This window comes from Pinus tabuliformis, chromosome 7 (genome assembly GCF_031772625.1).
Source record: "Pinus tabuliformis cultivar Carrire ecotype Pingquan chromosome 7, CPIR1, whole genome shotgun sequence".
Taxonomy (NCBI): Eukaryota; Viridiplantae; Streptophyta; class Pinopsida; order Pinales; family Pinaceae; genus Pinus; species Pinus tabuliformis.
Genome location: NC_142293.1, coordinates 1,867,009,791 through 1,867,026,102, shown reverse-complemented (window position 1 = coordinate 1,867,026,102; position 16,312 = coordinate 1,867,009,791).

Sequence of the window (16,312 nt, the reverse complement as noted above, 5' to 3'; positions counted from 1 at the left end):
CAAACCATTCCTTAGAAAATTTGTGTTAGTATTTTTTGATGATATACTAATCTACAACAAGTCTTGGAAGGATCATGTTGAACATGTTGACAGGGTGCTACAACTATTGGAGGAGAAACAATTATATGCAAAAAGATCCAAATGTTTCTTTGGAGTCCAGGAGGTGGAATATTTGGGTCATATTGTATCTCATGAAGGAGTTAAGGTAGACCCTAGCAAAATTAAAGCCATTAAGGAATGGAAAATCCCCACATCCATAAAGCATCTATGAGGATTTCTTGGGTTGACAGGGTATTATCGCAAGTTTGTTAAGAATTATGGGAGAATAGCAGCACCTCTAACAACATTATTGAAGAAAGATTCATTTTCATGGACTCCGGAAGCAACAAAGGCCTTTGAACATCTTAAAGAGGCAATGTGCCAAGCACCGGTCTTAGCTACACTGGACTTCACAAAAACCTTTATTGTGGAATGTGATGCTTCAGGAAATGGAATTGGTGCTGTTCTAATGCAAGATGAAAGACCCATTGCTTTTGAAAGTCGTCCAATCAAGGGAAAGTTTTTAAGCAAAGCTATTTATGAGAAGGAAATGTTTGCAATACTCCATGCACTTAAGAAATGGCGACCCTACCTAATGGGAAGACACTTCAAGGTAAAAACGAATCATGATAGCCTTAAATACTTTTTAGAACAAAGATTATCCTCTGAAGAGCAACAAAAGTGGGTCACAAAGATGTTGGGTTATGACTTTGAAATCATCTACAAAAAAGGGAAGCAAAATGTGGTGGCGGATGCACTCTCAAGAAAGGATGAGGATGTGGAAGCATTGTTGTGTGCCATTTCTATTATCCAACCAGATTGGATAAACGAAGCAAGGGAGGAATGGAAGAATGACGAAGAAGTGTGGGCACTTATTTGAAAGCTACAACAAGATTCCAGTACTTCTGATACATTTAGCTGGCAAAATGATTCGTTATGGTACAAAGATCGCTTATACCTCTGTAAGAATTCCCAGCTAAAAAAAAAGATTCTTATGGAATTGCACACTTCTCCCTTAGGAGGGCACTCAGGATTTTTAAAAACTTACCACAGGGTTAAGAAGGAATTTTTTTGGGATGGCCTTAAATCAGATATTCAAAAGTTTGTGGCGGAATGTTTGGTTTGCCAACAAAATAAAGTTGAAACAATTAAGACACCGGGTCTATTACAACCTTTATCCATTCCAAGCCAACGTTGGGAGGAGGTTTCAATGGATTTTATCACAGGTTTACCCAAGTCTGAGGGAAAGAGTGTCATCATGGTGGTAGTTGACAGACTTACCAAGTATGCACACTTTTGTGCATTATCACATCCATTTAAAGCCAGTACAGTTTCTATTGCATTTATGGAAACAGTTCAAAAGCTACATGGAAACCCAAAGATTATTGTAAGTGACAGAGATCCCATTTTCACTGGAAATTTTTGGACAGAATTATTTTCTTGTCTTGGTACTCAGTTTCCTCATAGCTCATCTTATCATCCTCAATCTGATGGGAAAACTGAGATAGTAAACAAATGTTTGGAAGGATATCTTCATTGCTTTGTATCTGATAAACAAACACAATGGGTCAAATGGTTGCCTCTGGTTGAATGGTGGTATAACACTTCCTTCCATACAGCAACAAAAATGACCCCATTTATGGCACTTTATGGGTATCAACCACCATCCATCACATCATATTTAAGAGAAAATTCTAAGGTTCAGGCAGTGGAACATCACATCGAACATCAACAACAAGTCCTCCAACTCTTAAAGGATAACCTCGTGTTGGCACAAAATAGAATGAAACAACAGGCAGATCAACATCGCAGTGAAAGAAGTTTTGATGTAGGTGATTGGGTATTCCTACGGCTACAACCATATAAGCAAATGTCCCTAAAGCAAGCTAAGAAGGATAATAAATTATCACCAAAGTATTATGGTCCATACAAGGTGTTGCAAAAGATTGGTACTATGGCATACAAATTGGAGCTTCCTGCAGCTTCTCGATTGCACCCAGTTTTCCATGTTTCATGTTTAAAGAAGGTTATAGGCAACAAGCTCCCAATTCAAATAATATTGCCAAAACTTGACGAGGAAGGAAAAATTATATTGGAACCTGAAGCAGTCACAGAAACAAGAACTCGACAGTTAGGAAATTGATCAATTTCAAAGTATCTTATCAAGTGGAAGAACTTATCCGGTGAAGATTCCACATGGGAGGATGAGAATTTTATGCAGAAGTATCCAGAACTACTCAAGCGTTGAGGACAACACTTTTTTGAAGGAGAGGGGCATGTTGGGTCCCTATAATACTAGTAATTACCCCATTACTATTGTAGTTATACCCCTTATTTATATTGTTGTGCCCCTATTACCCCCATATTGTTATTTCTGTGCCCCATAGAATACCTCTATTGTTATTTTTGTGGCTTTATATTATTATTGTTAGGTCGGCTGTATTATATTGTGACTCCGTAGACTCCTATATATAGAAAGGAGGTTTTGTCATTTGAATCATCGAAGAATTGTTCATTTATGTAATGTAAAGGAGGTTGCCCCCTCGAAGAGGCTGAATTCTAAGGCGTTGATCTATCTTTTTTATCTTTTCTTGAGCTGGTTTCATAACATAGTCCCATGGGTTTAATATTATTCCCTTGGGTTCATAATACCTTGGGGTTTTCGTATTAATACCTTAGTTTTATTATTCCTTTGGGTTTATAATATCAATGCCTTGGGTTTATTATTCCCTTAGGTTTATAATATCGATCATGGTCAACCATTGTCAATCATAGGCAACCATGGGGAACCATGGTTGAATGTCACATTGTGACAAGGATTCTCTCACCATGAAAATAAACCATGTTTATTTTTGTCTTTTTATTATTTATATTACGGTTTACCAATGTTGGGTTTATAATATTAGTCCCTTGGGTTTAACATTATTTTCTTCTGTTCATAATCCCTTGGGGTTTCAATATTAATCTTCTGGGTTTATTATTAACTTGGGTTTATAATATTAATCATGGTCATCTTTATGTTTCTCTTGTGTTTGTAATATTAATTCCTTGTGCTTCTTCATCCCTTAGGTTTTTAATATTTATCCGTTGGGTTCACTAATTCCTTAGGTTTATAATATTAAAGAGTTGGGTTTATTAGTTCCTTGGGTTTATAATATTAGTCCTTTTTGTTTAATATTATTCCCGTTGGTTCATAATCCCTTGGGATTTTAGTATTAAACCCTTAGGTAATAATAAACAAAAGGGACTAATATTATAAACCCAATGTATACAAACCCTAAGATAACTATTAAAAATACTAAAGCCTAATAATAATAATAATATGAGTTTATATTATTATAATAATATTTTTTTGTAAGCTATGCTAGTGCCTTTCTTTATCTATTTATAAAATCAAGTTGATCCATATACAGCAGTTTGGTGGCCTCAACTTGCCCAAATGGGAAACCAAGTCTGTTGGCCACCTGAGTCTATTATAGGCCATCCAGTAACAAAATTTAATAAGTCTTTCAATCCACGCTAGGTAAACCTCACAACTAAAAACACTAATCATGTTCCAACCTAACATAAAACTATTGAAAAGAAAATGCTATCCGCAAAATGAAGTAGACTAAAAACTACATGAACTATTCCTTTCGGTCATCTTTGACAGAATCCACCCTTGCAGGGGCTGCCACCAAGTCCCCCGATGCTAGAGATAAATTCTTCAGTTGTTGTTGGATTTCTTCCATCTTGTTGTCTTGCATAATCATGATGATTTGCAGGTTTTTCATATCCTTCTTGATATTTGGAATACCTTTGGTGAGTTCTGCCATTTCACCTGCCACTTGCTCCAGAGCCCTGGCTAGTAAGAATTTCAACACCCAGTATACGTGCAGGGATTGACTGTAGAGTGTCATCCTTCCTCTGGTGTGCCCTGGGTCGGGGATGATATCCCCCCATTCCTCCTTCTTGGGCTTAGAGTCCCCCTCCATAACATTGTCTTCCAATTCCTATATCAGCTGACGAATGTCAGCATCCGTGCCTTCTTTGTATGCGTGTGTGGCGTCTTGCACAACCATCCTCATGGTGTTCCTGCCACACCTCTGATTTGCTGGTGTCGAGGTCGTCGGGTTGTTTCTACTTGGCTGGAACTAACACCCTCTGCCTCCACGATACCTGCATCTACCCAGGTGAGCCATCTTTCCTTTTACCGCCTCTTGTTTACAATTATCAACATCAAAAGTTAGCTTTCCAGGAATTACATTCATCCCATACGCCTGCATATCCTTGTCACTAGGCCTGCCTTCCCCACAACAGTCTCTCCCGTTGTTTTGGATACTCCCCGGTTTCTCTCCCACTAGGCTAGAAATGGTTGGGCCCTCATTCGTCTTATCCCCCACCCAGATTGCATGCTTAACTTTCTCAGGCTACCCCTTTTCCCTGCTCCTACAGTCCCCCGGCCTACCGATATTCCGGTCCTCACGCTTCCTCACCATACTAACCTCTGACCCATTCAGATCTAGCCCTTCCTCTGCATTTCCCAGCTTGCCCCCCTCCTCCACCTTATTGTGTGTAATAGGGTGAATTGCGGACCCTCTCATACGTGGCCCTCCCCTAGCAATTCCCAGCTCTCCCCCTTCCTTCAACATACTATGTATGGCAGAATGAGAAGCGGGAGTTGAGGCTAAGGTAACATATGCAGACTTTCACTCAACCACTAAAGAATCTGACTCCTGCTTAGCTCTGTTCTCCACCTTCCTTCACTGCACACTAAGCTCTCTTCCTCCCTTAGCCACTCTCATTAACCCTTTCCCATCTGTCATGCGTCCCATCCCACTCCCGCTGTCCTTTCTTCCTTCCTCTACTCCCACTCTCCAGTCACCTCGTTGCCTTGAAACTCCCTTAGGCATGTAGGATGCCACCGCATCCATTTGAATTATGATGAGGGTAGTTGGTGGCCGGCCTAGCCAACCTCTCCCCTGCACTGTCATTCTGATCATACTCTCCACTTCCACCACCCCGATCGGGGGCCACCTGTATCTGCTAACTTGAGGGCGTGTCCTCATGGTAATCTTGGGTAATGATTGTTTTGAGGGGTTCCAAATTGGGCTCCTCAAGATGTGGCAGCCATATACTATCCAACTTGCCACCGTGTTCATTACTTCCCCTATTAGCTAGGAAATCTGTTGCTTTATTACCATCCCTTCTGACATGTTTTATGATCTTATATTCAATTCTCTTTATGAGGGTTTCCAGATCCTAGACCAGGCTAGGCGTCCTCCAGCTTCTCATAACTTTGTCCCAAGTCTTACCAGTATTGAGTTTCCTAATCATGTCTATAACCAGTTGGGAATCACCCTCTACTTCCAGGTTGTTGTATCCATTTGTTATCGCTATTCTGAATCATTGATAAACTACCATTAGCTCTGCTTTGTTATTGCTCATGATACCTCCATGGTCTACATACACCCATCTTGTCCTCCCTTAGTCATCCCGGAAGATGCCTCTGAGCCCTGCTGGCCCTGGGTTTCCTTTTGAGGCCCCATCAAAATTTAGTTTGATGAAACCTTCAGAGGGGCGAGAGAAATGGCTAGGGCTGATGTTGTTTTTTTTAGGCGCTTTCCACATCTGGGGAGCAACCATTCCCTATTCTAGATTTAGTTTGGTCAAGATCTATTCTTCCTCACGTGTCGTTTTCCAATCCTCTTGTCTCCAAGTTTCCACTAGAATAGTTTCTCTTATATGGCTTTGAGTTCTATTCTAGACCTGCTATGGAGGCATCTCCTTGTTTTGAAATTTTCTCCTGTTTCTTTCTTTCCATATCATCCACATATTCATACCTATCGCTAGACTTCAGGCTCTCCTAACCACAGGTCTTGTGAATTGACCTCGCCCCCATTGTTTAATTGTTTCTTTGGCCTTATCAGGGTCTCTGTTTGTCCCTCCAAAGAATCTCTTGATTTCTTCCCATTGTTGTTGGGCCAGAGGACATGAATTCAAAAGGTTTTCTTGTGTTTCTTGGTCCTGCTTGCATAGACAACATCTGGGGGGGCCTTGAAATCCACGCTTTTGAAGCTAATCCCATGTCAGAATGCACCCTTTGCATACAAGCCATAGGAAGTGAGTCACTTTTTGCCACCAGTTCCTCTGCCATATTTGTTTCCATAAGGGTGTCAGTTCATCTTGTTCCTGCAACACGGTGAGTTTGTAGGCTCCTTTGATCGTAAAGGTTCCCTTTGTTGAATGACCCCATCTTAGTATGTCTGGACCTATTCTGATAGCTATCTTTCTTGTCTTCATTTCTTTTGTATACAATTCTCTTTGTTCCATATCAATATGCCTATCCGAAGTTTCCAGATTCTTACAAGTTCTCCAAGACTCCTCTTGGCGTTCTTCATTCCAAAACTCGCTAAAATACCTTCCTCTTTTGCCCTATAACATGTGTTTCTGAGACCCTGCACCTCATTCATTTTCTCCCTTTGTTTCCAAGCTTCTTCTTAGAATTTGGCTGAGTTTCCGTTCCGAATTTCCCAAAAGACATGCTTGGATATTATGTCTTTGTTTTGACTGGCCAGGTTCCATATTGTAAAGCCTCTTGGTGTTTCCTCAAGTCCTAAGATTTCTTCTGTTGTTGTGGGCATGTTGTATTTTTGCATCTAGATTCTTTTCCATAGGTCTCCTCTCATCATCCACCTCCACCAAAGCTTCGCCCCCATTACTTGGTTCAGAGTGTATGGATCTCTCAATCCCAATCCTCCTTCCTCTTTACTCTTTATCAGGCCCTTCCAGGATATCAAAGCCCATTTCTTTTGTTGCTTCGGTCCTCACCAAAGGAATTTTTTGAAAATCTCCACCATTTTGGTGCATGCACCTTTTGGGGCCACTGTTGCTGAAAGTTGGTAGATTGGGATTGCTTGTAAGACCGATTTGATCAGAACTGCTCTTCCTACTATATTCAGGGTTTGGAAGGACAAGTTTGCCAATCTATTCGTGATTTTCTCTATGGTTTGCTGCTAATTCTCCATCTTTAGAGGATTTAGGGCTAACGGGGTGCCTAGATATTTTGTGGGTAAGTCACCCGAAAGAAAACCCAAGAATCTTGTCAAATGTGTTTTGACATTACTAGTAGTGTTGAAGAAGAATGTGCACGATTTCTCCTTGTTGATTTGAGTACCTGATGCTTCCATGAAAAGGTCTAGGATCCCTTTTATTCTTTTTACTTCTCTTAGAGAAACTGCACAGAACAACATGATATCATCCATGAATTGCTGGTGTGTAATCGACAGGTTGTTACCCCATATTAAGAGTCCTTTGATTTTCCTCTCTAACAATTCTTTTTGATATATCTTCCCAGCCCTTTCGCCGCAATGATGAACAGGAATGGGGATAGAGGGTCCCCCTGCCTCAGTCCTCTTGAGGCATTGATGGTTGAAGTTGGCATTCCGTTCAGAAGAATGGAGAAATTCGGGGTGGAGATCATACCAGAGACCCAATCTATCCATCTATTGCAAAATCTGAAGGCCTTTAGTACCGATTTAAGGTATGCCCAGTTCAGATGGTCGTAAGCCTTAGAGAGATCCAATTTGATCATCAATCTAGCTTCCTTCTTAGATTTCAACAAATACACTACTTCTTGTGATGCTATCATGCCATCCAAAATTTGACGACCTTCCACAAACCTGGTTTTTTCTGGAGAGATAATGCTTGAAAGGATTGGCTTTAGTCTTTTGGCCATAAGAGTAGCAATAATGTTATATATTACATTACAAAGAGAAATGGTTCTAAATCCTTGGGCATTTTCAGACTTAACAGTTTTAGGTATAGAAATAGGAGAGTCGAGTTTAGGCCTCGACATACCTTCTGATTTCTCTGATATTCTTCCACCACATCCAAAATGTCTTGCCCTAATAATTTCCATCCCACTTGGTAGAACTCCACTGTGAAGCCATCTGGTCCAAGCGCTTTATTCTTCTTCATCCCTTTCACGATCTCTTCCACTTCCCCCAGTGTTACAACTCTCATAAGAGCTAGGTTTTGGTCTCTAGTTATCGTACTTGGTATCTCGTTGCAGATTTTCCCAATAGCTTCTCTTCTATCCTCTTGGGCTTCCGTAAGGAGATCTTTGAAGTAACCTACTAGAGTCTGTTCCATCTCCTCATGTTGGGTTAAGCGAAGTCCTTCTTCATTTTTTATGGAGAAGATTCTATTTCTTTGTCTCTGCCGAATCATGGCCTGATGGAAGAACTTCGTGTTCCTCTCCCCTTCTCTTGAATAATTCACTCTTGATTTTTGTTTCCAGAGAATCTCCTCCTGTTTCCTTCGTTCTTCAATTTGGCTTATCAATACCCCTTCCTCTCTAACCAGTTCTTCGCTTCTGCCTGTTGTTATGATTTCTTGCTGCAGTTTCCTCATTTTCTAGTCGAGCAGCTGCTGGTCCTTGAAGATGTTCCCAAATTTCTCCTTGTTCCATTTCTTTATTTTGTCCTTTAGTTCCTTCAATTTTAATTGGAAGGTCTACATTCTGCTTCTTCCCCTTTGTTGGCTTTATTTCCACCATTTTTCCACTTTCGTCATAAAACTCTGGTCTTTGAGCCAGAAGGCCTCAAACCTGAAAGGGTGTTTTTTGGGGCTAGCTTTGATGTCAATTTCCAGTTTGATCGGCCAATGGTCGAAACCCATGCCCGGGAGAATCATTGCTTCAATGAGGATATCCCTGTTTATTATCTATTCGGATATTAAGAATCTGTCCAGCCTTGAGGCAATTTGGTGTATGCCTCCTCTTCTATTGTTCCATGTGTGAATCCCATTTATTGTATGTATATCTACCAGTCTTTGTTCTGCTATCATATCACTGAATGCTTCCATATCCATGTCTGATCTTCTCAGGCCTCCTCATTTTTCTCCTAGGGATGTGATCATGTTGAAGTCTCCACCTACAATCCATGGAGTTTCTGGGAAGAGGCTTTGGATTTTTCCCAAGTCCGGAAGGAAGATCTTGTGTTTTCCCAGTATATGTGGACCATATACACTAGTGAGAAAGCCCCATTCCCGTGAACCAATATTCCTGAATTTTCCTGAAAGAATTCAAGGCGCACTTACCCAGTTTTCAAATTGAATCTCCTCTGGGTTCCAAAGAATTGCCAGGCCCCCTGCACTGCCTATGGCATCCTGACCTATTATCTCATATTGCAGCTTAAATTTGCTCATCATCTCTTTCAGTTTTTGTTCACTAATATTTGTTTCTTGGACTATCATTATGCTGGGCTTATCTCTTTTTCAGTCTTTCTCTCAGATATCTTTGTTTCCCCTTACTATTCAGCCCTCTAATATTCCATGTTGTAATTATCATTTTAACAGTTTGAGGGGTTGTTGGAATACCTCTGACAGAGGTATGACTCTTCCTGAGTTTACCAGCATTTCTCCAACCATTTGGATGGCCTTGCTCATAGGTCTTCTTCCTCTTTTTCTTTTGCCCTTCCCTGCATTGCCCATTTCTATGCTTTGTCCTTCTTGCATTCATAGCTATTCTAGTTGGTTTAATATGGTTGCCCCTCTCTTTTCCTTATATTTTTGGAACATGTCTTTGTATAATTGCTTTTTTTCTTCTGGAATGAATCTTTCATCCAGATGCCTCCATTCATGTAGAAGACTCTTCATGACTTGTTCCTTTTCACTCCCTTTGTCCTTATGGGGATCTATCTCCATTTGGTTCTGGTCTTGAGGGTGTTTTGTGCTCCCACCTTCCTTCTCGTGTTCTAGATTTGTCTGCATTATATCTTTCCCTTTGTCTATCTTTATAGGTTCTGCTTGTTCTTCGTCACTATCTTCTGCTTCCATTTCCTCTTCTTGTAATACCTCGAACTTGTTCTGATTTTCCTGGGTTACTACTTTAGCGGGTGGTTTCAGATTAATTGGTCCTTTTTGAGGTTTTCTTCAAAGAGGAACTTCTGTGAAACCCTCTTTGTCCTCCCTGCTTGCCACTTCCTTCTCCCTTGCTTCCTCCCCCTTCCCTGCTGATGCTCCATTTGCATTCCAAAGGCATGATTCGAAGAGATGACTGTATTCATGGCATCTTCTGCATCGGAATGGAATATGCTCATAGTCTACTAGTTGTTGCCAGACCTCATCGTGGTACTCCACTTCAATATAGTTCGGAAGCAGTTCTATAATATTCATGTATACGCAGATCCTGGCATAGGACGTATATCTTCCTCTTCTGGTGGTCTTGGCTACTTTGACAAATGTCTCGATTGAGTTCCCAATACCCTCCAAAATCTCTGGATCCCAAAACTTGATTGGGAGTCAAAACAGCCTTACCCATATTGGTGCCGCTAGCATTTTTCCTTGTCTGGGTTGTAGCATTCTTCCTAGTGCCTCATAAATAGACTGGCATTGTTCAAGAAGTAGGGTCCTTCCTTAAAAACCCTCTCCTTATCTTCGAGATTGGCAAAAATGATCGTAAAAAAGCCCTTTGCACCTAGTTTTACGTCAATGTGTCCCTTGGGCTTCCATCTCTGTTGTACCCATTTGGCTAGTTCTTTCTCAGACAGCCAAGTCCCCACAAACTTACAAATCAAAGCATGATCTTTCATATATCCTCTGTACTCTTCAAGTTTATTGTTTGGGATTACAAACCTGGGTTTTTTCGTCGCTATAGGTAGGCATCTGCTACCCAACCCCGCTTACCAGCGAGCCCCCATGACTGGCATGTCTTTGCTACATTTCCCTATGCTTCCAATCGCTCCATTCCTGCTTGTCTAGCCCTCTGTTACATTTTTATAGGAAGGGATCTCTCCCCCCCACCAAAGTCTGTCATTTCTTTGTTAGCCCTGCTTGTGTTCTGTCCACTTTCCTCTAGTCGTCTCAAAACTCTCACTTGCCTTGTTCTGGTGCAGATAGCTACAAGCTGCCCCTGCACCCTGTCTAAGGCTCAGGTCTGCCTAAGGTGAACCGTGCCTGAACCCTAACCCTAATCGCTTACCTTCATCGCTCTCCCCTCCGATCCCCAATCTTTCTCGCCAATCAGTCAATCATATTATTATAATAATATTAATATAATAATCATAAATATATAAATATATAAGAATATAGTTGTTATTATTTGTGTAGTTATTAGTTATCACAAATAATTGGTCTTTATTGTTATTGTTATAATAATATTGATTATATTATTATTATAATTATAATTATATTTGTATATTATTATAATAATATAATAATAATATAATATTATAATCAGATATTATTGTTATCATTATATTTTATTATTATAATAATAATACAATATAATTGTTATGATTTTTTTTATAACTTTATATTATTATATTAATTCAATAATACAATGATAAACTAATATTATTATTAGCTATTCTTATTATTAATTAATATATATTAGGAGTTTATATTATTAATATAATAATCATAAATATATAATTATATAAAAATATAGTTGCTATTATTTGTATAGTTATTAATTATCATAAGTAATAAATAATTGATCTTTATGGTTCTTATTATAATAATATTGATTATATTATTATTATAATAATAATTATATTTGTATATTATTATAATAATATAATATTATAATCAATTATTATTAATAATATAATCCGTAGAGGGATTCTGTTAGATGAGCCTTGGTTGTTTCCATTCCATCGCCACCATCTCTTTGGCCGATCATATGCTTTCACTTGGTTGTTTTACCTTTCCTGAGGGACCGCATTTATGAGTGGTTTTGATTACCCAGCCTCTTGACCATTACATGTTTTGAGCAGTTCCACCATTTCCGGAACCAGTTGCTACCCTTAATACCACTCGTTCCTCTAGGACGAGTCACCTTTAAGCTCTTTTCTGACTCGTAAAATATGAAAAGATTGCCGAGTATTTTTCCCTTTTTGACTCGTTAAAGAGAATAAAAATAGAGGTCTGCTTTCAGCTCTTTTCTGACCGTTTAAAGATGGAAAGATTGCCGAGTTATCCCTCTTGACTCGTTAAAAGTAAAAAAGAGGCGGTCGTCTTTAAACCCTTTTCCGACCGTGTAAAAACGAAAAGATTGTCGGACCCTTGTCGTTTCCGGTTTGTTAATGGTTACGAAACGACGTGATACCGATTACTTTTTTACTTTTTCAGATCGATATCACTACTCATGAAAAGTACTCCTCGATCGTAATGATCGGGCGGTTCTTTCGAGCGTAGTTTTATACTTTTTCGGGCTCGAGAGACACAACTTTACGAAAAAGGACCCCCCCTGGAGTCTCCTTTTCCGCTGTCTTTTCAGACTCTCTAAACAAGAAAAGACGCCGAGTTTTTCCTTTGTCAGGCTCGTTAAACACTTGATGACATCGAACATCGTCGAAATGACATTCTTCAAGCATATGCTATCCCCGTCAAGCTTGTCATCCAAAAAATAACCGGGGTACCTGCCAGAAATGGTGGGGAAAATGGAACTGTAATCATAGTCGTGTCGGCAGTATGTCGCTCTTGAACATGGCACTCGTCTGCATTCGTGTCTGGGTGGGGATATCTCATCTCGTTTCACATTAGCCTCCGTGGGTTTGGGTTACCCTGTTTTGACCTCTCATCTGCTCATTGCCCTGTCACCATGACCTCTGCTCATTTGATGTCAAATACTGCCAAACCCGCTACAGTGCCGCCGATATGTTCAAGAGAAGTTGACCTCTGCAATAATACAACCTCATCTGCTATCTCACACGAATCATTTTTCCTCTGTCTCGCGTCGATGATGTGGGAAACATTATGGCCCACCTTCGATCAAGGTCCCTTCCTGTCGACTTCAGCTCATTATCCGGGAAGGTGACTTAGAGACTCCCTTCAGGTGCCTTAGAGCCTGCATGCCTCAATGGCAGGTTCTTCGTGTTCGACGAGAGGTTTTCATTATTGGCCTCCGATCGAATGATTCCGTGGATGTTCGACACCAGCTCATTGATTCACATGCCGCGGATTGTACCTATAGTACCTTGAGGGCCATTGTCATTATTGGTGGTACCTCTCGCGTCTGTTAATAGTTTTCATCATTGACTGGTAATCAGACGATGTTCATGCATGTTCGACTTCAACCCATATATTCACATGCTTGAACTTGTACTTTGTTCGGATCGGGACGGAGCGCAAGACCCTGGAACCCTGTCTGTTGTGGGCCAGGTTGCGATTTTGTGGATGATCATTACCTGAGTCTTCATGGATGGTTGCGCCCATACCTGAGTCTTCATGGATGGCTGCGACCATACCTTCTCATTATTATGGTCTCTTTAGCTGGGTGGCTGCGACCATTCCACAGACCTTTTCGCATGTCTTTTTGGATGGCTGCGCCCATGCCTAGACTGCATGTACTTGATTATCAGAGATATTTCGGTCCTTCCTGGTGGTGTTCCAGTTCGGCATGTGTTGTAAAGCATTTCACCCCTCCCACTCTCTCGGTCTTCATGCTTTAGGGGGCATCTGTTACACAGTAATTTGTCACTGCCTTCCTGTCAGTCACCCTGCTGTGCCAATCACTAAGCTTCATGCCTTCTGAACTGGCCCAAAAACCCATTTTTCTAAAGTTTTATTCATCAGCGCGTCTGTTTGCAAAATACCTGCGATGACTGGCGCTCCATAGTGTATTCCGCGCGCTGCCAGCTCGGAAGGACATCACTTTTCCGCGCTGGTCGCCAGCGCGCCTTTCCCGTGTTCTTCCGCGCTGACATGACTGCCCCAGTTATTGAGACGCGGCGACAGCGCGACAGTTTCCTAATAATCCGCGCTGATCCAGTTTGGGCGAATTTGTTCAAACAACCAGCCTTCCAGATAACTCCAGGCTTGGTTGTTAGCTTTGTGAATGTCGACTCCCTTCTATGGCATGTCTGTTCGACCCTTTCCAACAACTTCCCTTGAAGATAAGCTCATCCTTCCACCCTTATAGGAGACTCCTTCTCCTATATAAAATCTCACCATTACCATGGGCAGCTAGTTTTTGGATAGTTAGACATAGCTTGGATTGTATAGAGCTTATAGTGCCTAGATTGCTGCTACTATAGGTATTTGGTGTGCTAGGTGTGGAAGTGATTGATTGCTTAGGGAAGGTTGTTTTGTGTTGCTTGTGTGAGAGAGAGAGTTGTTTGTCTTGGGAGAATCATCCTCAAAGGTGAATGCTTGAGATACATGTTGACTGGCCCCTCCTGAGAAGGTTACCGACGTCAGAACATTTGGTTGTACTCTTCTCTATTCTGATTAATAATAGATGACTGTTATTATTGTTCCATTCTCATTTGTACTTGCAATGGTTAAATGTGAATTACATCTTTTCTGACCGATGTATGGTTGCTTTTACTATATTTCACGCTTGCGTTTGTTTCCTCTTCATGTGTGCAGGTATCTATTCGCGGAGATCGCGGAGGATCGTGATCAGCCAAAACGAAGGAGCGAAGGCAACATCTCTTCGTCAAACGACAGCGCTGGAATCCAAGTAGGTGCTCTTTACCTCTTGTTTAATCGTAATTAGGAACATGCATAGCAGCATTGTTTGATTGTTGCTAGACCCTCGCTGGGCTAGTAGGGATCGCCTCTATCCGTAGAGGGGATTTACCTCTCCATTATTAATAACTATTATTTGTCAGTTGCAGCCCTTAGAGGGTTTCCAACCGGTTCTCAGGCCGTAAAATCTTTAAATACCTCGTCTTTCGCAGGCGATCAGTCGCGGTTCCGGAGCTTGCTAGGGTTTCATCACTGGAATTTAAATCACGGTCTCAGATCTGCGGTTTCAAATTGCAGATCTGCGGTTTGAGCTGCGGCTCGTATACGACATAGCTCGAGCTGTTTCGACATCCAATTTTTCTTCGGCATCTTCCCCGTTTTCTCCTCGATCTCAGTCAGTTGCAGCCCTCAGAGGGTTTCCAACCGGTTCTCAGGCCGTAAAATCTTTAAATACCTCGTCTTTCGCAGGCGATCAGTCGCGGTTCCGGAGCTTGCTAGGGTTTCATCACTGGAATTTAAATCACGGGCTCAGAGCGCACGAATTGAATCTGCAGTATAGATCTGGTGCAGATCTGCGTAAAATATGGCTCCGAGCTTTGCAAAAATAACTGGTGGCTCATCCGCCTCTGGAGGGAAATCTCCTGCCCATATCGTGAGTGAAGCCCCAGCTCCCACTATCCAAGTGGTCCAGGACTCACTCGATGAAGCTTTGAAGTTCTCCGAAAGTGCCCTAATTTGCCGGTTCAATGGTTTTTGGCCGCGGCTGATAGCACTCCACAATTGGATCTCGGAGGTATGGAAGCCTATCATTTCTGATGAAATTAATATCTACCCCTGTGCTAGAGGTTTCTTTATAGTAGATTTTGAAAATCCTGAAAGCAGACAATGTATTCTAGATTCCGGCCCTTGGTTTTGGGAAAAATCAGGCCTATTCATGAAGCCATGGGACCCATCATTCAATCCCTCTACAGCAGTGATAACCTCAGCACCAGTTTGGGTGAGATTGCCAAGCCTACCCTTGCATCTCTGGAATCTCTCCTCGCTAAAAGCTATCGGAAATGCAATTGGGAAATTTTACTGCAGGTGCCCAGAAATAGAGGAATATGCTAGAACCACCTATGCACGCATCTGTGTGGAAATGGATTTCAGCGCCGGATTCCCAGCTGAAATAAACCTAGCAAGTAAAGACTATGTGTGGAACCAGAAGCTTGATTATGAAAGTGTCCTCTTCAGATGTCGATCGTGCTTTGAGACGGGGCATCTAACCAAAAATTGCCCAAAAGCCTCTGAGAAAAATTTTGCTAGAAAAAACCACCACAGATCTACATGGTGAGAAGGAGCACAAAAAGAACACTACACTGTCACCAAAGAAGAATATTCTAGAGAAAACTCTGAGTCACAAGAAATCAAGGAAGAAGGAAACAACTCTCAAAGCAAGCAAGGAGAAAGCCCGCCCCAACAAATCAACAGTTATGAGGATTTGAATACCGCAGAAAAGAAATCTTCATTTAACAGCAAAGCAGATCTCCTAAACCAAACTTCTCCGACTATAGATCGCGAAGCTAAGACACCAATGTCCCAAGAACCAGAAGAGATGAAGGAGATGCAGGACAAAGGAAGTTGGAAGACCGTAGAGAAAAGAAAGAAAGCTACAACACCAATCTCGCCAAGAAAGACGAGGAGCCAGACAAGTAAAAATTAAGAAAATTGTAGGTCCGATAGACCAATTTGGTCTCAGTGGACGTTAACCATCATCATCATCATCATATTAATAAGATTATTCCTTTATATTATTATATAAATATTATATTAATAT